This window comes from Lissotriton helveticus, chromosome 3_1 (assembly GCF_964261635.1).
Source record: "Lissotriton helveticus chromosome 3_1, aLisHel1.1, whole genome shotgun sequence".
In the NCBI taxonomy this organism is placed as follows: domain Eukaryota; kingdom Metazoa; phylum Chordata; class Amphibia; order Caudata; family Salamandridae; genus Lissotriton; species Lissotriton helveticus.
Genome location: NC_136061.1, coordinates 439,165,062 through 439,189,538, shown reverse-complemented (window position 1 = coordinate 439,189,538; position 24,477 = coordinate 439,165,062). Strand labels below are relative to the sequence as shown.

At 39.5% G+C, this 24,477-nt stretch overlaps 1 long non-coding RNA gene across 1 annotated transcript in view; it reads left to right on the top strand.

Moving 5' to 3' along the window:
- The first annotated feature begins 5,685 nt into the window (after nt 1-5,685).
- The window catches only part of LOC144822585 (uncharacterized), a 34,122-nt gene continuing 15,330 nt past the window's right edge, over nt 5,686-24,477 (top strand). Inside the window, exon 1 of the long non-coding RNA XR_013608643.1 lies at nt 5,686-5,777. This is a non-coding gene — a long non-coding RNA (uncharacterized LOC144822585). The remainder of the gene's footprint in view (nt 5,778-24,477) is intronic.

The following is a 24,477-nucleotide window of genomic DNA, read 5'->3' as shown; positions in this document are numbered from 1 at the left end:
ATGATAATCTCTGGGAAAAATATGAATCACTAGAGCCTGCTCAAAGGAGACCTTAAGCACAGTATCTGAGCAGACTTTGAGGGTCTTCAGTGATTCTAATCAGTTTTGAGGGCATTATCGTTGCTGATGCATTCTTTTGTAATCGCTCTCTGTGTCCTATTCATGCACATTCAGCCTTGGCATGAACCAGCAGCAACAAAAGCACTCTTTAGACAGATTCTTGTAACATGCAAGACTAATGACTGCATGTTCACTGATACTGAATTTGTACTGGGGTTCCACTTTACTCTGTCATGCTATAGACAGGATTAAATACATCAATAAAGCATATGCAACAGGAATAGCTCATTACTACATATGCAAATGAAAGACATTAATCCTAAGTGTATGCTCTAAATATGCAACCTAAACAACTCAGACAAAAATAGCAGCAGACCACAAGATATAAAATTCATGTCTGAAGTAAGTTTTTACTACACGCTGAGAGGAGAAACATGACTCACCAGTGCATGCTAAGAGAAGTCCTTATACACTGGACAAACGCAGTCACTTAGTATTTCTGGATATGTTTCCTCAGTTTATGGGATATGATCTTTCATAAACCATCTTTTTGTGATTATTTGTCTACACTTCATGCTGATTTACTCCTGGAATGAATCAAATTCTTGGAAACTGAAACAGTAATCACTGCAGGCCAGATTCACAAAGGTAAACGTAGACCTGAAGTCTAAGGTTAGCCCAGAAGTCTAGATTTAGACCAGGAGTCTAACTGTAGACCTGAAGTACAAGGGTCCAATTTAAAAAGGTAAACTTAGACCTGAAGTATAATGTTACCTTTGAGAATACGGGCCTAAGGCGTCAGGTCTAAACTTAGACTTCAGGTCCAAGTTTACCTTTTTGAATCAGGCCCTGCATGTTCACAGTGTCTCTCTCATTTTCATGCTCATTCACTCCTTGCATGAAGGAGAGACAATAAAAGTGCTCCATCAGAGGATTCATACATATTCAAAACCAATAACATGCCAGGAGACTGTTGTAGCTGAAGCAAATGCTCAGAGGATTAACAGTGTTCACCAATGCATGCTCAGGCAAAACCTTAAGAACAGGACATGAGCAGCCCCAGAACATTTCTAGATAATTGTAATCTTCCTTTTGGGCCTGATCTTTCAAGAATATGTTTTGTGGTCAGTGTGTGTTCCCTGTTAATTCTCATTAATTCCTGGCATTGACAGAGAAAGCAAGTCATAGTCGGACTCATACAGCTTATCCACCATAAAAATGCCTAAAGGTAGATAAAGAAAAAATACATGATCAGAGTAGAACAGTAATCATGAGTGCATGCTCAGAGCAGACCTTAAGCACTGGAAATTGTTAGTTTCGAAAAGTTGGGTTTTTATATAGATATGCACACACACACATACACACACACACACACACGCGCACACACACACACACACACGCACACACACACACACACACACACACACATATATATATATATATATATATTCCATATGAGGCAAAATGATAAAACAAATAGCCAATATTATGAGAGATCTTCTCCTCTCTAGCAGAGCCAATATCCAGTCTATTGGCTGAAGCTCCCTAAAGATGGGTTTATCCAAACCTATAAATCACAATGGGTTTTACCATATAGTCGAAATTATGAACCAGAATCATTTTCATTATCACCCTGAGCTCAAACATTTCCAATACACCTTTACGTTGGTCACATTCAGGTGTCTCTAAGGTATTTAATACACATTCCATTTTGTTTCATGTTTCACATTTCTTTTTAAGAAAGCACTGTTTAAATCACCCATATTTAGAAAAATAAATGTCAGGAGTGTTGTTTCTATATAAATATCTATAACATGTCTACTTTTGTACTTGTGTTTTACTGACACGTTTGTTAACTGTTAATATTTTTCATGTTCCTGCTAACAACTGGCCTTTTTCAGTGGGTTACTGTTATAGAAGCATCTGTTGACAATGTATGGGAATGCCACATGGATCAAAGACATTCCATCTGTGCTAAGCATCTGTATGTGTTGGTTTGCAAAGCATACTGTTTTTCCTATTGATTAAAAAAAAAGGTCTAAACCCAGAGCACACATCATCCTGTTTTTTTCAGGATATGAAGCAGGTGCAATACATGGTTATAAAGAGTCAGTGCACATCTAGTGGTTTGTTCAACGTTATTCTCATTTCCCAATAAGAGTAGAAACAATTGTGTTTTTCTTTGTACTCTTTACCACTGGATTAATTATCTTCAAGTGTTATTTTATAAATTCTAACATGCCTTTATAGATTAACAGTGGACAACACAACAGAAAATGGCCCATATTTTAAAAAACTGTGCCATCCATTAAATGTATTTGAACATTTTTCATACATCATTAGCGATATGAGAATTGAGTTTGTGGATTACAAAGTAACATTGGAGTACTGCACAGAATGTTGTAGCCTGTGAATATTGTCCTTTTATGTAAACTTAAAAAAACACTTCCTTTGTACTTTTATAAAATGGTGATAATGTTGAACCGCCACATAACATAGTAAATGTTACATATTTTCCTGGATACAGAACACTATAAAACTTGGGGGCTTTCAAACTTTTAAAGTGAATCAAATTAGTTTTTCACATGCAATTTGTTCTTACGTATATAAAACTGTTTCCCAAAAAGATTTATGGTATGCAAATTTCCCTTGGAAGAGTTACTGTATTCTTCTTTATGTGATCATTATCTTTAAAAAATGATTTCCCCTTTCCCTCCACACAGTGAGCATGGCCACCAACCGGCTCATAGGTGCAGTGGCAGGGACCATTCTGGCTCTGGGGGTGATTTTTGGAGGCACAGGGTGGGGAATAGAGTAAGCACTTTTTCTAAGTTCCAGAGCTTCATTATCTGGTGATATAGTGTGTGAGGTATCTGTATGCACCTGAGCCTCCTCCTCTTTCTCTCTCTTTCTGTACTGTCCCATTGGCTTTGTGTCATGTGGTGACTGTATTTTGTTATGTGGTTTGAACGTGTCCATGTCATGTGGTTTTTGGTCATGCCGTGTTGAACCCTCTCCAGTCTGGGACAATGTGGGGCATACATCAAAATATCCTATTGAAATATTTACTTTAGCTCTCTGTTCACACTTAATGAAATACACTTTTCAATGTTTTCAGTGCCCTCAAACCGTTCATATCTAAAGTGACAACCAAATAAAATGTGCCCACTGAGTTGTAAAATGCATTTTTTATGAATGACTGTCAAACAGTATTTCACATGGAGAGCACCATCCAAGCCACTGAATTGCATTATAATAATTGGTCCAGGAACACTAGCATGTCTAACATTGTGCTTTCATTTATAGATCTAACACAATTGTACTAACATTCCCTAATGGCATAAAACTGTTTTTTTACTTAGAATGTATCCCTTTGACTAGTCCTCACTTACGTCTTGATGTTTATTGGCTAGTTTTCTTTACTTTTTATCTTTAATTAAAAATTATGTCCATGAATGGATAGATGTATCAGAAGAGTGCACTGTGGCATCCCTTCTGTGATGCATGTCACAACCTTGGCACTGTGGACAGAGCGTATCCACTGTACCAGCCCTGTGACCAACATTTGGTACTTTTATGGAAAAGTCACACAAATCTCTATACAAAGGTCTCTTGGGGATACAAAAGAATGGATTTATTAAGCAAACAGTGCAAGGACTTACAATTCATGAGAAGGACAAGAGTGAGACACAATATACAAACTAGACAACAAACATATGTTCTACACTGAATGTGGCCAGTTCTCCCCTCCAGTTTTAATGGGATGCACATATTCCGCTTCTCTACAAACTCTTAAGTTAGTAGTTTTGCCATCAGGGTGGTGCCAAATCAGAGATCTTAGCCAGAAGGGAATCATCTGCATATTTAATTGAAATCTTCAACATTTAATAATGATTATACATCTAAATGTCGTTTGAGGCTACTCTGCCCAGCCTGCACACTGGATGTTTTAAAAAATCTGCCTTATCTCAGAATGCAAGGAATACATACGGATCTATCCTGAGACACACAGCGGGCGCAGTTCGGTTGAGACTGCAGCAGTTAGTTAAAAGGAAATATTCTACTGTAAGTCAAAATGCATATACTCTTGGTTTGCAACAGATGTGCTATCCTGGGAATGAGAGTACATTGTGTTAAGATTGTTTGTCTGAATTTGAACTCAGTGCTAGTAATGCCATTGCTGGTTAGTTTTCAGGTCGGGTTTATTCAGCAGAAATAATGTATACTCTATCCATGCCTCTAAGACCTAGCTGTCTTTTTCAGTTTATGCTATCTAGTTAAAATAAGCAATGCAGCTTGTCCATACTGTACCTTTATACATGGGATCCTTCTGTAGATTAAGGTGTGAGGCCTAAATATTTTTACAAGGTATTTTACACGGTGCCACACAGGTTCTAGATTTACCACCATTTCAGTTACTCGGAAATTAAAATGCTTTGTAGTCTTAATGATAAATAACATATGTTAAGTTTAGAGAATACGTTAATTAAAAGGAAAGCAGTCTAGAATGCTAAACAGATTTTTCAAACTGCAAAAAGGAATTTTACTCTGAAAGTTTTTACATTTGCATATGTTTGTTTCTGCTGTTTGTGTCGGAAGGGTATACAATGAGAAATGATCTATGTTTCAACAAATAGATACACTAACACCCCCTTGCCTATTTGCATCAAAGTAGCTAGGAATATGGGGTTTCCAAAACATATGGTGGAGAACATGTGGTGTGACTGGTCTTGGAAAGTCAAAGATATAGGCCAGAAATATAAGTATTTCTAAAATAAAATGCAGTTTTAGATTTCCAAAATGGCACAAGGTTACCAAAATATCACTCCTTGTGCATTCCTGTTGGTTATTCTTTTAAAATGTCCAGTAGTGGGTAGACAGTTCTTGATTCTCTCTTCTGATTCACATTGTGCACACCAAAGAAATTTGCACAAAGAAGAGCAACTCTGTAATGAACAATATGTTCTTTGGTCTCATCTCACTGTTTGGATTCAATTGCTGAAAGAAGAAAACAAGGAGATGCTATGACACATATCATTAATTCATCAATGGCAAATCCACCGTTTCTTTACTGCTCCAGAGCTGTAATGGCTTTTCTGTAGTTCCTGCCTCTCTGACTAACCCTGGTATTGTCCTCAGCACACATGGGCATTAAGTGACATAATGAACCCAAACAAAGATAACAACTGATTTGGGACAAGAAACACAGTAAGGGAAAGTGAAAACAGATAGTTTCAGCAACTTTATGTGAGATGTACCTTGATAAATGTTTAAATTGTGTCATTCATTCTAAAGCACTTGAATGTTGGAAATTATTTTGATACCTGATCCAATGTTTTTTGCACAGTGTGTTCTACATTAGTTAGTGAATTTAGGCATTCAAGTTAATGCTTCTGCTGCCATTTTCTATCATGGGTAGAGAAAATGTTCCTAAGGGAAGTAGTATATAATGCAGTGGGAAGCTGTCATATATAGAAATAATCCTCTAGAAATGTGTGATATATCATCGGAGGGAGGGATGGTGGGTGGAGGGATTTTCAGTTGTTCTGCAATGGCTTTTATACCTTTCCCTTGTTAACGTAGTGGTTGGTTCTGATGTCTTTCTTCCCATAATCCTTTGTCGCAGGTCCTAGTGCCACCAACCTTATAATAGGCTCCATCGCTGGAGCCATCCTCGTAGCTGCTATTGTGCTTGGGGGTACAGGATGGGGCTTTAAGTAAGAAATGACGCATGTCTTATCTTCAGTGGCTATGGCATTTCTCTTTACTGCTTACATCACAAAGTTTTGAGTTCCTGCTACAAGACCCTATGTCAAATTTAAAAGAAATATGCAGCTGCTAAATGTTTATGCATGCATTGAATAATCGAGGAACTGGACATGTGGGTGGAGAAAACAACAGATGTCACCTGGGTGCAAAGTTGCTTGTTCTGAAGGCAGATGTATGGGGTCTACTAATTGAAAATGCACTAATATGACTATTGAATTCAGTGTCTAGATCCCACCTCTATACATTTTGACATTGCTCAGTAGAGTAACTAGACAACAACATTTTGAGAGATGGAAAAGGCCCTAATAAAATAAATTCTAAAGGTAGAAATCCTTGCATCAACTAACAAGCTGTTTATATTCTATGTAGATGAATTTAACAGCATGTGTATTATTGCCAGGAAATCATATAGTGGTGGCATTTAACAAAGGGTGGGTGAGCTTTAATGATTTCATATACATTCTTATTGTTAAAGATTCATGCAGCAGAATATGAGCTGTGTGTACCTTTTTTGTTAACTGGGGACCTGATTTGCAAGGCGCAGGATGAACAATTCAAACATTACAGGTATGTTTAGAGCACATTATGACTTTGAATTCTCAAAGAAGACCACATTTTTTACTGCAAAACTAAAATTCTGTTAGAGCTCTCATACCTAGCAATTATACCAAATGTAATGAGAAAATGAAGTAACACATTTTTTTATCCACAGGGGACATCATTTATACAGTGGACAAACTGCTTTTTCCCTGCCCTCCCACTCATTTTTTGGGAGTTGCTTCCTATGTCCCATTGTGCAAACACTCTTACTGTTAGTCCTGCCCTTAATCAGAGTAAACTATCAAGCTTTTTCATGGCAGAGAGTATTAGAGTATTCACACATTCATGTGTGTGTGCATTTTCACCTAATTTTTCGTGTTAAACCTCCTTTGAACCTGCCACTACCCCAATTTCTGTGAACATAGAAATCCCACTATATTGGCAGAATTTCCTTATTCACAGTCCCCTTAATGAAAGGGAAATTCCCCCAGTCCTGATCATGTGAAAAATGTATTGGGATTCTGAACTCTCAAATAGTTTTAATTGTGAACCGAGTTTGAAGTTAGGTGCACAAATATCTTTGTGAATTAGTTCCCCAGCTACCTAGGAAAATCATGTATTTGATTGGAGGACAGACAGTGATATTGGACAACAAGCTTCAGCATCGTTCATTTCAAAGCACTCACTTCCGACATGCCCAAAGACTGCCATTGCAAAATGTGTACATGCTTATGTGAAATGTATTGGTGATGCCAGAATGTTTTTCAGCAGATTGCCTCCTTCTACTATGAAACCACTATCCTAGATGAAAGTCATGATCTAGATGGAAAATTCAGGAACTTGGACTGGGATTTCAATGGCACTATAGACAAATATTCCTCTTGTCCATGCTGGTCCATGTTTTACCTAGTTGGTGCCCATTGGGAAAGCACTGTGGTGGCAGCTTCCTATTTCTCATTTACCACTTTTCATCTATTTTGCTCCACCCTGTTGATGAATTCAGGGTGGAGCAAAATTCCCAGGGAAATCATTCTACAACCACTGTATAAGCACTAGCTTCACACCGTGCTCTGACACAACAAATACCAAATTCTCAAACAACTACATAAATGGAATTGCTATACCTGTACTGATTGTAAAGCCTTGACATTGGTTTTTAGCAAAAACAAATTTCTATCATTAAACTAATATAATCATTTTTCCTTGTGATCTATTGTTACAGAACTATTAATAACATATTGCAGTATTCTTTTTGCTCAGGAGGTATTTTGATTGCCCAGTGAGCCCAATACGAATGAGAGACAACCCCACTATTTATTTTAGTGTTAGCATTAAAAGAATTAGAAATACTTTTGAGTGTTGTAAGAGATATTTTTGATTGGGGGATATTTATTCCCATTTTAACACAACGAGCAATAGAATAATGAGACAAAATTCAAGTTTTTATTGCTAATTGTTGGAAAAGCCTCTCAGTATAGCACAATTAACAAGCAATAGTGCAAGGCAGGAAACCATCAATTTTTCTATTTATTTTCTCTGTTATGCCATCTTTCCATCTCAGCTTCAATTCATCCTAATGTTTGTTATTATGAAAGTATGATTGTTATTTTTAAAAGGTTTACATTTGATGGGACTAGAAGCTTTGCACCTTGTAATCTTCGTACCCTTGCAGTATTTAGAGACCTTATCAGTTTAGGATCAAATGTGGGCGCTTTTCGTGTGTCCACACCAGGGCCGGACTGGCTACCGGGCAGTTGTGTGTGCTGCCGTGCTGGGGGCTAATTTCGTTGATGGGGACCTGCGTGTGCAAAACGAAATTCGTTTTGCTTTTTTTATTTCAAATCGCACGCAGGTCCCCATCAACGAAATAAGCCCCCACCACAGATAAATTAGCCCCTAGCTTGGCAGCACACACAAATGCCGGGTAGCCAGTCCGGCCCTGGTCCACACTTTACCTGTCCTAGGCTGATGAGAAGCATACTTTCCACAGAGGCTTGAGCAGGCCCTTGTAACACTGCCATGAGATGGCACTATAAGTATAAGTACTCTCACAGGAGTGCAACACATTCTAGTAAAGTAATAGTCAGAATTTATGAACCATAATACTGTCTCCCTAAAATGCAATGAGAGCCATATTTTATATAAACCTCAGGAAAGAGCAGCAGTGGCTTAAAAGCATGGTTACCTAATACATGAAACTCCCCAAAGAGAATGCCATTATAGCAGAACCCCCCTAACATAAAGAACTGGTCATACATATGCCACTGCTGGTGGGTTTTTCATGTAAGGTATGGACAGCACAGTTCCACAGGAACCAGTAGCATGAGCATTATTTAGTCAATACCGTGGTACATATTTTAACAACTTAATGTAGTACTGAGCTAGCCAATGTTTCAGTGTTTGGCTTAGCAGTTGTATAATCATACCTGGATTTGCATTCTTGCCACTCACTCTACTTTAAACAACCCAAATAATACAAGAGAGCACGGAAATAAAATGATTGCAAAAATGTAACAGAATAAATCAAAGTACACCAGAGCTTAATTTGTAAAATAAATAACAGTGCCAGGGCCCAGACTAGTCCACTGTAGCCGGCACCACCAACTACCATTGCTGCAGAATGGCAGTGCTACCATTACCCAAAAAATGACCATCACACTTAAATTGGACTATTGTATCAAGATCTAGGGATGGCCTGGAAGTGTGGGTTTCATTATTTTTAATACATTACATTGCTAAACGCTCAGCTGCACCATGTGGTGTCCTCTAAAAAACCAGTGTTGGTGATTAAAAACTTGTGCTGGTGATGAACACTGGCAAGCACTGGTTCAAATTAGGCACTGGATTATTTGGATATATAAAAAATATATTTATGCTGTAAACTTCACAATTAAGAACCCTTCGCAACAAGAAAAGCTCTCCCAAATGGTTCATACCAAGCCTCCCCTTCACCTATTCCACAAGAGTTAAGAAATTATTTTTCCAGAATCTATAGCCTATGGCCTCTATTGGCCTGTACCTGAAATGACGGTTGCGCAGGCGATCTGCAATTACTTTCTAGGGTATATTAAATTATTTTTTCTTTTATTGTAATTACTTTCTATTGTCTAGTAATTAATTTATACTTTTGATCTTGCATTTGGGAAGTATTCATTGTTACTGACAAATGTTCTAAATGTGCTAAAAAATTCTGTAGCTGTTTCTTTCATGTCTGCTAGTGATCCCCGGGGTCTTCTGCACTAAGCCATCCTCTACACTGTTAACACAATCAACATTCCACTTGCTGAAGCAGAAATGGGAATGTTGATTGTGTGAATGTGTCTCTTTCTGCCGCAGAGACCTCTGCTTCCTAGATGTCCAGGTGTTCCTGAATGTCATGTAGTTGTCACCTTTCAGGTGTTTTGGGGGTGCTGCTTCTCTAGCCTGACAGAAACAGCCTATCTTCTGTGGTACAAAACCAAAGCATGAGGGATATATTAGCATTTGAGTTGTTTTCCTTGTGTCCTCCATTGTTATTCCCATATGATGATGGCTTATGAGGTGCTCCCAAAGGATTATATTTAAATTTACCTTTTTGGGAGAACTGAGTTGGTCTCTATCTTGATCCATGTTCCTGCAAGTGAATCAGGTACAAAAATAACTTAGCTTGTCTTTGTGATCCACTCCTGACATCAAGTCAGCCTGCTAAGGTATGGTAGTTTGGTTGTACAACTATGACAGAATTATATCTTATTTTCAATATGTTTAAGTAAGGGTAAAATTAACGTGCATTTTGCATGTGTTATTTGAATTATTGGGAACAGGTATCTGTTGTGATAGTGCTGTATGCATGAATGTAACACAAAGGGTGGAAAGGAGCTGCAGGGGTTAGAAAGCAGAGGGTAGAAATAGGTTGCCTACAGGAACCGGTGTAATTCATAAATGGGGAATAAAAAAGACAAGGATTTATCGAACATGCCTAGCAAACATCTTCAGTGTTTTCCATAGATGTGCTCATGACTTCAGGCTAAAAGCACGAGAAAATGTGGGAAAACGTAAAGTGAGAATCTCGTAATGAGAAAGCCTACTCTTTAAAGGTGAGAAACAATTAATTGAGGCAATTAAACATCCCCACTATTTGTTTTCATTAAATCATAAAACATATACTTTTAACTGTCGTTACATTACTTTCTATTTATTTGTAACTACAATCCGTAAGTGAATCATCCTAAACTTAACTATATACCTTTCGCCTGAGCAGAGGCTGTGTACTATCTCTTTAAACAATTCAGGTTTTAGGGTTTCTCCCTATTTTATGCCAAACTATAGGAGTATCCTTGATTTTGAATTTTACATTTCCCTACGCTATATCCCTATGCTTATACTTTGCCCTAACTCTACACCTAACCCCATACATAACTCTAACCCCAGCCTACCCACTGCTTAGCCCTTTCCCAGCCCCTTACCTATCAGTAAGGTTATCCTTAATTCCTACGAACTAATGCTAACCCTAGTCCATATTTAAAAACGTTACCTAACCCTATGTTTAATTATAATTCTATGCCTAGCCCTTTCCTTTCTTTCACCTACCCTAACCATAATCATTTTTTTCAGTTTCTTTCTTTCTTTCTTTTTACTCCCTTTTTTCCAATTTTGTGGCATCAAAAACAATGATCATATGAGTGGAAGTGAGTAGTCTTATCTTGACAGGTGGTATAAAAGCAAGTGGGATAAACAGAATATGGTTTGTTGCAAAATATATCAACAACACATCAGTGATTGTTCAAAATTGAGCAGTAGTATCACCATACAGATATTCAATTATATGAACAAAAGAGCATAGAGAAAACAAATCAAAATCCTTGCGACAGGCAATCAAGCAGTATGTTTGGTTATTTTGTGGAAGAGGCACATTCTAATGGTCTAACTTAGAGCCTTGTCTAAAAACTGTCTGCAAAAGCGCCAGTCTGCAAATGAAATTCGAACCGGGTGTTGCATGTGTGCGTGTGTGTTTACACAATGGCGCAAACATCGTCACTAACATGCACAGATATAAACATAAAGATTGCCTGCTTTGCTTCCACGTTTTTGTCATATTGTCCTTACTTTTATCGGCATCTAAAAGTGGGTGGGAAACGTGAATGCACATCTTGATTGAGCTCTCTAAGGGTCATATTACCAAGCAATAGCGATAATTTCCGGTAGTGGAAAATCAAGTCTAAAGGCCTCCTGTGCCTGATTTCACAGGTTCAAAATAAAGCAATGAGACAAGGCGACTGAATACCCATAATTGAGTAAGACCGAAAATGCCAACATTGTCTTTTTATATGAAAACCCAAGAAAACAAAGATTTGTCTGCATGTAGAAAGGCAGAGTATTAATCATGAGCAGGATTTGGGAAGACCACATAAATTAGAACACGATGGTTCTGTAACATTATAAGCAGAACCTCGATATGAGCTTATAAATAGACGGTATGTATTGAGCAACATTTGATACCCAGAAAAGAGCTTTGAGGCCTGGTAGAATATTCCGACCATTTTTACATATTTTACACTGCCAGGGTGACGTTGAAATTATTATAATCTGGATTCAGAATTTTAAATTCTATTATTTATGCACTTTTTAAAATATATCATTTATATGTATAATTTGCCACTATCAATGCCTGTATTTGACATAGTTGAAGAAGAATCTTATTTAAAGTCTTACTTGCTGGTGTTTACTTCATTTAGTGCAAAAAATCATGCTTGTAATATCATTTACTTCTGCTCATGCTAAGATATAAGATTTGTTCACTATTTATATAACGGATTCATTATATTAATGCTGAGTTGGATGTTTCCACACTAACTTAAAATGCACACTACTATGTAAACATAATTTATGTCAGGGTGATATTTTGAAATTCTCTGCGAAGTGAAGTTTAAAAAAGCAGCAAAACTGGGGCATATTATCAAGGACCGGTATTAAAATATCGCCATTTTTATCGGCAGGAAACTGCCGGTAAAACAGCGATAATGGGCTTGATAATACGCTCTTGTTATTCCCATAGAAGCCCATGTTCTGGTGTTAACATGGGCTTCTATGTGAATTAACTAGGGCGTATTATCAAGCCCATTATCGCCGTTTTATCGGCAGTTTCCTGCCGATAAAATGGCGATAATTTTAACACCGGTCCTTGATAATATGCCCCACAATGTAGAATTTAAAAGAGACAGCAGATGCTACTCTTACTGCTCTCCATCTGTTGGTAGGTTGGTGAACTCGAAGAAGAATGTCACTTTGCACCCTGTGTGTCATTCTGTCCAATGCAGTCTTGTTCCAAAGCAATGTAGATTTAAGTAAATTGGAAGTGGGCATTTGTAGCAAACTAATTGTGAAAGTCTTAGTAGAATAAGTGAATGCACTTATTGTAGCAGAACCTCAAACACAGCAATCTGGCCTAGGTCACTGCTTTAACGTGCATGTTCTTGTGGCGAGGAAATCAAAGTGGTACTTTCACTTGTACGCTGAAAGGGCCCGATCACTGGCAGGTTCTAATACTTCTTGTCAGGGCATGTCTGTTAGTCCTGCAAGACTAACAAACAGGTTTCGCAAAAACACATGCAAACGAGAAAGCAATGGGTGAAGTAGCATGCTCCAAAGCCTCTCTTTTTTATATATCTATTATTAACTACAACCCTAGGACACGGCTAAAGATGCCTCTCACCAGATCCAGTCGGCACCTAATGTATACATGTTTTGGGACGGAAGATATAAAAAGAGAGAAAGGCAATGGAAGAGACCTGTGTCATGGGGACCATAATGTGACACAACGTCTCTGACTTCTCCATCTGCGTGTTGCAGTACTTTAACTAAAATATAAATATGCTTAAAATTGGTCGATGTCATTCAGTGTGTAATTTTTATTTGTATTTGTATTTGTTAAGCGCAACATTCATCCGAGAGGATATTACGGCGCTAGGAAAGCTATGACCTGAAATGAGGGTGGTGAGATACTGAGTACATCTGTGAGAAAGGGAGTCGAAGCGATAGGCTGTCAAATGTCGACAATTATTACCTGGGGAACAGTGTTTAAGTTGACAATACATATGTGCCAGGACCCTCCTCAGGAGGCCACCACAGCCTGCACCACCCATTGCTACTGCCCGCGCTGCCATTGACAGTACCTACTCAACTACTTACCATTACACTGCTAAAAGTGTGACGTTTTAGACTGTTCGAGGCCCTCAAAGCTGAAAGAATAGCTTGGGCGTCTGGTTTTAGCGTCTGGTATTAGTTGTTTGTATATTGAATTAATAAACAACTGTTGTTCTGCTCATATTTGAATTGCACACACAGCACCACGATGCGGCAGATGTAATAAATGGCGGTGTTGATAATTAACCACAGAAATCACTGGCTCAAATTATGCACTGGGTGGAAATCCAGTTAATTCAACAGGACAGGATATTAACGCTGCCATCTTCACATGTAAAACCAACTCACACATGCAATTGATGCAATTTATGAGCCCAATCAATTCACAAACTGTAAAGTTGCATTTGCAAATCTGCAATATTACCCCAGTGTAGTGTAATATAATGCATAAAACAAACTTTCACTATTGCTTGGTGTAGGTGTTTAATGATAGGGGATTCCCTGAAGCAAGGGAATCAACAAACCTACGAATTTGTAGAAATTCATCACCATATCCACTACCCACTTCCACCCTGAAACCAGTCGGTGAGTTACACCTATCTAGGGTAAGAATACTTAGCATTTTACCAGGTGTACTCTTGGAAAGGTATATGACGTTCTCACATTTGTAACTCTCCACCCATGCAAAGATGTAAATATGCAGGTATAGCTATACACATATTTTTGAGAATTTTCCTGAAGTCAGTTCGCTTGGAAAGTGGTTCTCTAAAATAGCTGGGGGTCTTCATCTGATTGTTGGTTCGTTTGGACCCAACAGCTACTGCTAAAAAGTGTAGTTTTCCTGTGCAGGTGCATTGAACCTCAGCCCTCATTGTATAACGTCCTACTGTCTTTGTTTGGGAGATGGCTTACCTTTAAACAATTATAAATAATGTGCTGCCCTCCCTCATGGTAGCCATGAACTTTCAGGGAGCAGTGCATTTCTCTAAGCAGGGGGCAGCCTACCTGCCTGCACTTCAGAGAGGCCACAGAGATCCCCCTCCGGGGCGGTGTCGTGATTGACTGCACCTGCCTACAACGGCATGTGCGAAGGGGGTTCATGAAACCCCTTTTGGCCATCCAGAGGACAGGGATCAGGTGGCACACTTGACACCTTTTAGTGGCATACCGCCAGTTTGCCTCCTAAGAGTCTGTTTGCCTCTGCGTCCACATCCATGATAGGACGCAGGTGTACAGGCAAAGTGATTTCCTCATTTGTATGGGGCCATGCCCCACAGCAAGTGAGAGTTCACCTTCTCAAGATAGCACTGGTGCTAAAAGAACGGCAGCTATATTAGTACTACAGACGGAGCCCTTTTATAATATTACCGTGCACTGAAGGCACCAAAAAATGGGTGCACATGCCCCTTGCGCTCCCATGGCTCTGCATGCTATACAGCCCCTGTTGCCCGCACCACAAACCTATAGTCCTTGTAGGACTGCTGTTGTGACTGAGGCGTTCTCCAACAGGCAGGCAGAGATCTATAAATATTTCACACTATACACTGTGAGGGCAGCAGAGTTCCTACTTCTACTACCTGACAAAATTGACTTTAACCCGCCGGGGGCTAGATAAGCCCTAAGTATCAATATATCAATTATGACTTGTTTGTTACTTAATCACAAGTGATTTTCTATGCTGTTTTTATGAATAGAGCTTTAGCAGCCAATACCTCCAGTGCACCCATCTGATCAATCAGACATAGAGGGCCTGCTTTAAATTTTGGCAGATGGGTTACACCATCACAATGGTGACTAATATCCTATCCGTCGAAATGTAAATCCCATAGTATATAATGGGATTTATATTTCGGCGGATGGGATATGCATCGTTATTGTGATGGAGTAACCCGTTTGCCAAGATCTAATTCAGACCCAAAGCGTTTTAACTTGTTAACATAGCATGCTCTTAATATAATGGTCGAAGTGTATGTAATTTTAGATAGAATCATTGACTGAATAGTCATTGATGATTTTTTTTATTATTGTACGTTTGTGAAAAGGCCAAGCATGTATGGATTGTCTTTCAGAGACTGCAGGGCTATCCCTTAGTCAAGTCACCTATTTTCTAAGTAATACCTGCCTGGTTTTAGCTAGCTACCAAGGGAATCATTTACTGAGACCTCGACTGGGCCTTATATTGTGACTTTGGCCTTATTACTGGTGGTAGGTCCCTACCTGCGGCTATTAATAAACCACATTCTAACAACATATATGATGTATGTTAGTATTTCACAACTAAATGTGTATGTATCTATGTGCTATTTCTGTAATGCAAACATACCTTAAAGGCAGGGAATGTTATACAGGGTCAAAGGACAAGCATAAATTCCACAGAATAACTAGAGAGGTAGCTAGCTTATGGAGAGTTATTGCATTGAGATGTAGTGTTCTTCAAACAGGTGCCTCTTCAACTCTTTCCTAAATAGGAGTGACTTGAGGTGCTCTGAATGGATACAAGGATGTTGGTTAAGACAGAAAAGGCAAGCAACCTAGAGGTCCATTAGGATGGTGGACGGACAAAGTCCGTCTGACATCCTGTCGGGGGCCGATACCGTCCGCCACAAGGGCGGAGGAACTGTGCCCCCAATTAGGATGCATCCGCCACAGTGGCGAGTGCATCCCGCATTTTTTACATTGCGGCGGACGGTGCTTGAAGTACCGGCCGCCGCAATGCAAAAAATGCACATTGTACATTTCAATGCACAACATGACAGGCACTGCGCGGTGTCTGTCATGGTGTACATTGAAATGCTGGGGGGTACCACAGGTACCCCCCATGTGCACCCCCACCCCCCTTCACCCTGGGGCAAAGACCGTATGCCTTTCCGTGGCGGCATTGCCGCCAAGGAAAGGCATTCCTCACCGGCCATTCTAATATGGCTGGCGGTGTCTGATAGACACCGCCACCATATCAGGCCTTTTCCGCCGCAGTCGCAAGCCGACCGTGGCAGAAAAGCGGCCGACTGTCTTCCCCTCCGCCACGGTCCCCCCCGCCATCATAATATGGCGGGGGGAAGAAAGGTGGCGGGCGGGCAGGGATGGCGGACAGATCGCCACCACCTGCATGGCGGTGGCTTTCTGTCGACCATCCTAATGGACCCCCTAGTTTTTTCTTGTATTATACTTCATAGATTGCAGTCTGATGGTGTCCTAGCTGCTGGTGTACTGAGAACCACCAGAGATAATGAGCTTGTCTGCAAATAAGGAGTGAGGGGTGGGGAGGGCTTTTATTTTAATGGCTTTGTAAATGATGGACTGGGTTTTGAAGATGGTACGAACCAGGTAAGGGGAGCCAATGGAGTTCCAAGAGGATGGGCATGCTTTCATAATATTTCTTCAGACCCTGGATGAGGCATGCTGATGCATTTAGGATACCTTTATGTGGTGTGAGTTTGGAATCTGGGAGGCCTTGGAGCAAGGTGTTGCTACCAAACAGACACATAAGTACAAGGGCTTGAACAGAAGTTCTGGAGTCACTGTCTGGGAGAAACAATTTGGGTTTCTTTATTTGAGCTAGCTGGTATCAGGCAGTTTTTTTTGGTGATATGTTCCTTGAGGGTGAGACTTGGTGGCCAGGGTGAATGAAAGTAGCTCAGCATTCAGTGAAAGTTGGGGTTTGAAGCTGTCAAGGATTGTGTAATTGAGCCAGGTGTGGACTGTTTCTTGTGTTGTTCTTGGATTTCAGTCTTGGTTGGGTTGAGCAGGCATATAAGCGGTGTTTACTGTGCCAGAATAGACCTTAAACTAGGTCCCGTCTCCAAAATAAAAGTGTCTCCCATTAGTTGTTTCAGATAGCTAAAAAAGTGGCCCAAATTGTAAAAATGTTGCAATTTTGGACTTGTAAATACACAAAGCCTCATTTATGAGGCCCCATTTGCCGCCGTAAAATCTCTTTTTGTGACATTTCGTGTCTCAAGAGCCTGCTCCATATTAACGAGGCAGCACTAAGCCACTTTTTTTGGATTAATGCTGGCTCGTAGATATTGTTTCCTTTAACGCAGTTTTCTGCATTTAAGAGGTGTGCAATGGGTGTTGGTGGGGGCACTCCCAGCAACGTCCATAGTTTTTTTACACTGCCCCAGATTGATCAGAAATCATAATTCTGAGGCAGCGCCAAAAAATGTACACCTCCCCAGGGGAGGCGTAAGGGTGGCACAACAAGTAAAAATATCTTTATTTCTCCTTGTTTTTTCTATTTCTAAGTGTGCTGTATTCTGCAGCACACATAGACTGAGGAAAAAGCCTCTTGTGACTGTGTTTGTCTAGGAGGGTTTCCCTTCCTGCACAAAAATAATTCACCCCACAACTACCCATTGTGCACCGGCACAGGGGAAAAGGACAGGAATGCACTGTATCTAATAGATACGCCGCTTTCCTGACCTTTTCTTTTGCCAAAGGACAGCACAGCAGGAGGGCCTGCAGCGCTGCCCTACGGCAAAACCTTACCAATGAGGCCCATTGCATATAGTTATTTTGCAAGGTATGAGAGACTGCTAGTATGTGTGCTTGATGCAAGCAATGTTTGTGTTAATATCAGGGATATCAACAGTAAAAACCGCCCCACCATTCCATAAAACAGGCCCACAAACAGCCAAAATAACAGCCCACTCACTGATCTGTCAGACCAGCCCTCCTGGCACTGAAAGAATGCCATATAGGTAAATCCTACACCAAGGGCTGATCACAAAGGTAATGTATACTTATATGTAAGGTTACGATTGTTTGGTATTCACAAAGGGATTTACGAGCAATGTCTTTACGAGTGCTGTGTCTCCGCACATAAAAGGATAGGACTGTCCTATCTTGTTATTTATGGAGACTCTGCCCTCATTAAGATACTGCTCATAAATTCCTTTGTGTATACCAAACAATCATAAATGTACACAAAAATGTAAGTTTACTTTTGTGAATCAATCCCTGAGTGCTTGAGACATTGGCTATTTGAAGCAGAGGAGACTTTCAAGTAGAGTTGTTGTATCATTGTCTTATTGCTGACTCTCGATGCTGTTGTCTGTGAATAGAGCACTAAGTGGTTCCATGTAGAGGTTGAAGATGGTAGGGGATAATATGAAAACCTTGCCTATTGGATTTCAAAAGTGATAGGTATCTTTAAGGATCTGGAGCTGCTCATGAGAACACGTCATGGAATTGAAAGTAAATTTAGTGCTGTATTATGAGGTACATTGGGCTGAGTATTTGTAATTTATTTATGAGGTTTTAGTTTCTAGTGCTGCAAAATTGAAGCTAATATTATAACCCTAGTTGTGTACAGAAACATGAAGCATCCTTCAATAGTTGAAAGTGACCAAAGTTGCTGTTATCTCCCTATTCAAAACTGAAATTTAAAATAAAAGTTTTGAAAGTTGATGAACTTTTAAAGAAAGTAAGTGATAAGTTCTTCGAAAAGAATGTTTTTGATTAAGAGAACTGTAGGAAAACCAAATCTTTGTGAAGTGTGCCTCTTTGTGAGTTGCAAATGTGTAAAACAACGCAAATGTGTCGCTTTCATAAAGCTTTTCTCCCAAATGGTAAATATGTATAGTATTGGATTAAAAATATTATCACTCTACTTAAATTCATCCTCATTTTTCTACCAGCAAACCTGGTAACAAATGTTTCTCCCTCTTGTCACAGAACATAGTTTCCCATTGACCACAGTCCTCTCTTGGACCTCAAAGACATTTCCCCTTCAACCACAGTTCGTCTCGGTTCATCAACCATCTCCCCCGTCACTTAAAATTTTCCCTGGCCATTTGTTGTCACACAGTAAAGAATACTCCCTCATCAAGCGACTTCCTGTGGGGTCTGTAAATATTTCCACCATCTCCCACAGTTTACCTCAAGCCATTGTTCATACTGCCAAATTTTCTACAAGCGCCTTGTTCTCTATGGGCATTGCTGCCACACAAGCAGTTCTCCTCTGACCATTGAATGGATTTCCCCATCATCCACGTGCCTATTCTGAAAGCCGTAGGTAATTCACCATGATTAGTGGCCTTTCTCAGGACACTTTGTGTATTCTCTCATCACCCACTTTCCCACTCACTCTAACTGCAATATGTATTCAGTCATATTTGGCCGGTCCCCTTTTGGGCGTTCACAGTATTCTACTTTTTCGACTTGCCCCTCAGGCCACCCTATGCATTCTCTATTACCACAGTCCTCATTTGGTCACATGAGCATTCCCTCATCTCCCACATTCCTCTGTAGCAATAGGGGAATTCCACAATCCCTAAGGGGCATATCACCAACGTTAAGCGATATTTATCGCTAACGATGCTTAGCAACGAATTTTTTAACGCTAAGCATCATCAGAAATTATCGCAGATAAACCTTGGTATTACCAAGGTTTATCGCAAATGCGATAAAAAACGGCCGCAATGCATGAATATCGCTGAAAAGTCAGCGATATTCATGCATTACCGAGCTAATGCTCTTAGCCATGTTATCCACCTCCCATTGGATAACATGGCTAAGAACTGCTCAGGGCAGGTGTTAGCTTTTGGAGATATTCGCGCTTAGCGCGAATATCTCCAAAAGTTGGTAATAGGAGATAGCGATGTTAGCGACTGTTTCCAGTCGCTAACATCTTGGCACGCCCACTTTGCATGTCATTAGTGATAAATATCACTGACATTCAAAGTGGGGCCCAAGATGGTCGCTATCTCCTACTAGCTGTCACTAACTGGTGTTAGCGACAGCTAGGTAATAGGGAGATAATTTTATCTCCGCTTTCTTGGCTTTTAAAGCCAAAAAAGCGGAGATAAACCCCCTTGATAATATGCCCCTAAATTCCTACTCCAGCCATCCCATCAGAGTTATTCCGTCATTACTTACAATGCTGCAATAACCACCATACCTACTGCGCCAACACCCACAGCGTTCTGTAGGCTACCGCTGCAAATATCCAGATTGCAATGTCACTCTGTCTTCTTCTGAGACTTTTTTGGGTTGCCAAGCACAATCTGTGAAAGGTAATTGCAGTCATTTATGGGGTAAGAAACAAGGGAATTATTCATATAGACCTATGGTTAGGTTCCCCGGGTTCCATGCGACAGCACACTGCTTCCACCAGAACATTACAGCTATCCTTTCTTTTCAGATACATATTTAAATGTGAAATTATAGTTCTTTAACAAACAAATCTGCAGATTAACATGGAAATAGCCTTAAAGCATAAGAATAATAGTAAATTTGTGAGATTGATTTGGCCTAGATAGAGTAACCAGAGGGGTCCTTTCTTTTTTACTTGCAACAAAGTTCTCCTTAGAAGTCGTTTGTGTGTCAGTATTAGAATTTGGTGTGAAATTGATATCTAAGCACTTTATGCTTTTTATGTCCCTTTTCATTGGGATGCACCTACATTTCTAATATGGCGACATTAACTCTAAAGGCTGTAAGGCACTGGGTACGACGACTAGTGCAGTAACGACAACAACAGAATGACTTATTCTAGAACAGTACATCACTACATCATCTATGTAAAGGTTAGCCATTAATGTAAATTGATTTGCGTGGGAAGATTTCCTAGAGGCTATTGACTAAATGTCTCAGAGTTAGGTGTAAGAACACATGCAGTCTCATTCTCTGGAGTATCATATTAACATTACATTGATGTGCATTTTAATTTGGGCAACACATATTACCAATTTCTGCACAATATTTCATTGCTGTTATTATTTGTTCCCTGAGAATGTCTCTTCGCCACCACATTGCAACAGTGGGCTGGTTGGGCACAAAGCATTGGCTTTACTTAGATACCACTCTGGGAATAATCATGTTGCTACAGTTATTGAATAATTATTTGTGTAGCTGAATGGGAAATAATAAGTTTATGTCTCAATATCTATGGGACACAATATTGTTACAACAATATTGAAGGACGAAATATTGTATGTCATGTTTCTATATAATTTCTAAAGCCACATATGCACACCTTTGTGATATATATTTCTTTAACGTATATAGATGTGAAGATAAAAAACATAACTCCTTACCTCCTTGTATGCACTTATCTTTCAATATTTTGTTCCTCAATATTGTAACGATATTTTGTCATGTCCATATTCGTGATTTGATATTCCCTTCCACAATCACCATAGTGCATAACATTTCAGGTAAAAAACAATTACAGGCACTTGGATCCTCTTTTATTGCTATGTGGCTATAAATGGATGCAGCTGTTCCTTAGTGTTACCTCTGACATGATTTGCCAGATTGTCCAAAACAATATACTTGCTGCTCAAATGTCCTCAGTGTAAGTTGTTTTACATGCCAGCACATGCCTCAAGTAGCACTCCATGATGTTGCTCTGTAGAAATATGCACTTAACATAGGAGTTCTCACATGGATCTTGTAACCATGTTTAGATAAGCATAATCTTAAGTAATCAGTTTGCCCACAGAAAACCATGATTCATAAAGATAAAATGTTACTCTACGTCCTTACTCTGGATATTTGATCTTATAGTGTAAACATTCTGGTAAGGCATTTCAAACCTGAAATTAATCCTTCGCGCAAAGTCTTGTATTCTAATCTAGAGGGGAAATTAGAATATGTCAGGAGGCTGACATTAGTTCTCTAATTGTTACATGTTTTATATAAAAGGTTTGATAAATGTTTCGAGGGTTCTTATTTCTGCTCCTATACAAACACACGGTATAGGAGGAGCTACCCTCTGCATTAATAAAAGGATATGTAGGTATTTCAGCATTCATGTAATATAGTGTGGATGATTTAGTACACATAGGTAGAGTTCTGCGTAGTCCTGCACTGCCTGCACTTTGTTCAACAACTTTTTAGGCAGCCCCAAATAGATATGTGTCAATGCTTCATGTGAAGGAAAACAAGGATAAAGACACTAAGAAGATGTGTTAGGTAAACAGCAGTAAAGGTGCAATTGTTTACGGACAATTTGAGAAGCTTTTCCAGCAATAGCTTTACATTTTTGTATTGATTTCATTTAGAATGTTGATCAGAAACAATGTGTACAGAATGACTATGTTTAGGTTACAACTGATGTTACCCGATAAAAGAAGTAGGAAGGTTAATTAATAGGGAGGATGCAGGTACGTATGGATCATATATATGAAATATAGAGAACATTAAGCCAGTTTTTATTTTAGCGTAGGAATGTGTGGTTGGACCCCTAGTCCATTGCCTCATTTAGTAACATTGGTTCAGGGATCCACTTGAACTTGAGGAGGTTCTAGTTTAGGCTTTTTGAAGGTCTGCTGTTAGATGATTGCTTTTCTGTATAGGGCATCGGATGGATGGCTATACTGGTGAAGGAGTCAAGGAAAAATATGTATCTGAATTGGGAGAAGGCACTGGAAAGTTTGGGAACAATAAATGGTTTTTTTTGTGATCTAGTCGTGGGGTAGGGTCACTGAAAGTCGATGGCTAAGAGAGGTAAACTTATCCAATAATTGCATGCTCTCAGCACCATACGTTTGTTATCTTCTCCCCTGGAGCAAGAGCTGCAACCAAAGTCTGACGCCATTATTGTGCCCAAAGTCTGAAGTCATACAAAATGGAAGGGAGTAAGATCCACCAAGCCAAACAATTAGATCTTTTTTTAACTGTCTCTAGCCACATCCACCTGACTCCTATGTAAGAATGACTTTGTTGCAACTATAGAATGGCAAAGATTCCTCCTCCATATGGAAGTAGATCTGGAGTCAACTGCAAAGTCATGAATGTGGCACTTATCATTCAAACAACTTTTTTAAAAAACATCACAGCTTATGTCTACTTCCTAGACAGCCCTTCTGCCATCAATTTGGATGTCGGTTTTATGGTATATACTATCACAAAGAGGCATCAATATGACTTCAGTCCCTAAAGTAACACACTCAATAGGCGCGCCCACCTTGAAGTAAGTGAACACCCAAAAGTGAGCAGAATATCCCCAATGGTTGGTGGTGACATATCAGAGGTGCTTAGAATTAGTGAATTCCAACTTATGACACATTTTGACGAACGTCTTGCCCTTTGGTGGTAGTGGTAGTTAGAATAAATTGTCTCTTACTATATTGAGATGGATGGTACTGTTCTTAGCCATTTAGCAGCATATTCACTACTCATTGGTATCGGTGGGTAAAATGTGTTCATATGTGAAAGGCACAGCCTGAAATTGATTTGTTTGAAATTGTTACTGGATGGGGTATATAAAGTATTGAAAAACAAGGTAGAAAATATAGAACTATGTATGGGATCTCAGATACATAAATTAGGGATGACGAATTTGAAGGCTCTGAAACAATGAAGCAGATTGCACGATTTGGTGCACTTGTGGTTTTCAGAGATGAGACAGAATGTATAAGTTTGTTAAGAAAGACATATAATTCTAAAACATAGCGTCTGAATAATGTTGTTGGGTGTCAAAGAACAGTTTTTCAATGTTGTCTCTGTCAGATCGGCTTGATACCATTTCAATGCAATATGATGATCTCCATCTTTCGGGCTTTGCTCTTACTACTCCCACTAATTACACTTTCCTTACCACATGAAAGGCACTCAGCTAGTTGAATAGATCTTTGTAATCATTGGGACTCTCCAAATATGTATCAGGACTCACCTCCCCAGTCCAATACTGTGATGGAACAAACCATCAGTATAACCCATAGTCTTCCTCCTGGCCATCGGGAAGGGAGTGAGTATTGTAAGGGCTTGGATGATAAGAATAGGATTAAAAACGAATAGGATTACCATATGCAATCAGATCATTAGCTCCATGTCTATGTTTTCTCATCAGACACTTAGCATACTCCTTACTTCTCAGGGAAGCAATTGGGCAGGTATATCAGACCTGACAATAGCAAACAAAGCCACAACATACAGTACACAATACACAGGCATGAACTTTGAGTCACAGTTCTGAAAATGCAATGTTTAGAATTAGGCATTTTCTTGTCCCAACCATTTGTTGTTTGCTGCCTGTAT